At 47.9% G+C, this 2500-nt stretch overlaps 1 protein-coding gene across 1 annotated transcript in view; it reads left to right on the top strand.

Moving 5' to 3' along the window:
* LOC125031774 (osteocalcin 2-like) overlaps window positions 1-2500 on the top strand; it is a 19076-nt gene that overhangs the window by 1827 nt on the left and 14749 nt on the right. The window lies entirely within an intron of this gene.

Below are 2500 nucleotides of genomic sequence, written 5' to 3'. Positions count from 1 at the left end.
TGAAGCCTTTTCTCCGGCTCGTTTCTTTCCTCCTTCTCACCCTCCTCCCCCTCCTTTCCTACCCTTCTCTCCTCCTCTACCTCCTCCCTCGCTTCTACTCTCCTTCCCCCCCCCCCCCCCGTTCCTTGTATTCCGTTCTTCTCTCCTTCCTTCCCTCCCTTTCTCCTCTTCCCTCTTCCTCCTCCCTTCCTCACTCCCTCCGTCCCTCCCGCACTCCCTCCGTCCCTCCGTCCCTCCCTCCCTCACTCCCTCTTCCCCACTTTCCCTCCTCCTTCTTCTTCCCTCCTTCCCCTCCCTCCCTCCCCCTTCCCTCCTCCTCCTCCTCCTCCCTGCTTCCTCTTCACGTCTCTCACGCCTCTTCTCTGGCCGTCGCTTCAGCCTTTTGTTCCGCTGCTCTTCACTTGATTCCTTCGCGAGGAGAGCGAGAGAGGGAGGCAGGATCAGTTTTTATCATTACGCTTTATTTCCATGTTTGTTTATATGTATGCGAGCGCGCGCGCACACACACACACACACATACACACACACACACACACACACACACACACACACACACACACACACACACACACACACACACACACACACACGCACACACACACACACACACATACACACACACACACACTCTCTCTCTCACACACACACACACACACACACACACACACACACACACACACACACACACACATACACACACACACACCACGCACACACACACACACACACACACACACACACACACACACACACACACATATATATATGAGTGTATGTTTTTTTGTTTTTTTTTACGCATGTTTGCATGTATGTTATCTCCATGTATGTAAGCTTACTAGCCCGATCCAAAGTATCTGACCCCCCCCCCCCCTCCCTCGCAGCTGTCTCCGCGACGGGTTGTTGAGGCAAGTCTACTCCAGACCTCGACTCGAGGCAGGAGTTGGCTTGGAAGAATCTGGCCCAAATCGTTGTCCCGAATGAAATCGTGACCACATTATTACCTCCTAAATAGGACTTTGAAGTACGGAATTGGCAGATGATATTAAGGTGATGATATGAAACCATGTGTAATATTTAAGATCTTTTATGCCGTGGCCCCGTCTGGGAACAACGTGTCAATCAGCAAACCAATTTACACGTTCATCCGTCCCGAACTACCACCTTCCCCCGCTCCCTCCACCGCCCTCCCACTCCTCCCTCACCCTCCTCTTCTCCCTCTTCCTCCTCCTCCTCCCTTCTCTCTCCCCTCTCCCTCCTCCCTCCCCTGTCCCCCTTGTCCTCTTCCTCCTCATCCCCTCCCACCATCGCCCACCTTGATTGGAATGTTCCCGGCGGCCTCCGGCACTGAGCAGCAGAAGTATTTCTTCCCTTATAAGAAGTAACATACTGAATAATAATGATAATAGAAAATAAAACATTCTACTTACATGTATGTTTCAAATGCACACCAGATAATTGTGATTTGCATTAGATTTTGTTCCTAGAAATAACTTACTCTCCGAAAATATTCCTGGTCAGGCCTATTCGGTAAACTCATGATCGCTGTCGAAAGGCAGGCAGCAGACGGATCAGCCCGTACTCGGACACCTAGTAGTATTTCTTGGTGTAGCTTGTGTAGAAGTCTCATAAGTAATGGGTCACGGTTATTTTCGTATCTGTGTTTGTGAAATTCGCAATTCTCCAGGTAATATATGTCTAAAGTTGCTGATTTTGTCAGTCTCTCGATCAAATTAACTTTTGTATTCTGTGCAAATCTGAATTTTCCGTCACCACGCTGTCGATCTGCCGAATCACAAAACAATCTATCCACCTTGGTAACGAGTTTGATGCCTAAATCTCTTCGAGTCAAACCTGGGGCCAAGGTCACGTTAGATTGTATAGTTATAACAAAGACCTGTTATGATTAAGAAGGCTACATTCTAGTGTTCATGTGTTTTACTCAATATGATAAATGAGCTGTGTCCGCTTTGGTAACATATTGAAAAGTAAATCTGTTCCGAATAATGCTCAGAACAAGCTAATAAAAGTGAAAGACAAAGGGTATTGGGATAAATTAAGGCGTTCCATTTATTAAGATTAATGTGTGTCGATTTGTAAACCGCCACCCCTAAAGTTCGCTTTCCCAAGACCATGTTTATATTTGGTCCAACCTCCCTGCACTCCAGTGGCACTCAGACGCGTGAACGGATGGGATTCACAAGACCTGTGCGTGTGTTTGAGCGGCTCCGATTCCCTCCCGCACTTCTTAACTGGTCGTTTCTAAATTTAGGTGTGTCTGTGTGACTTTGACCCCCAGTATAATGGTTTCTTGTTATCACCTTAACATTATCTGTCAGTCACGTAATCGAAAGGCAGCAAATTCATACGATACGATGCGCTGTTATCACATTTTGTCAGCAATTGGAGTAGGCCCTCACCCCTACCCCCCCCCCCCCCCCCACATCTTCATGTAATCCCTCGCGGAAACTTTGGATCGTGACAGTACATGCAAAGGAGCATC

The sequence above is a fragment of the Penaeus chinensis genome, chromosome 13, assembly GCF_019202785.1.
Source record: "Penaeus chinensis breed Huanghai No. 1 chromosome 13, ASM1920278v2, whole genome shotgun sequence".
In the NCBI taxonomy this organism is placed as follows: Eukaryota; Metazoa; Arthropoda; class Malacostraca; order Decapoda; family Penaeidae; genus Penaeus; species Penaeus chinensis.
This window is presented reverse-complemented; position numbering and strand designations above follow the sequence as displayed.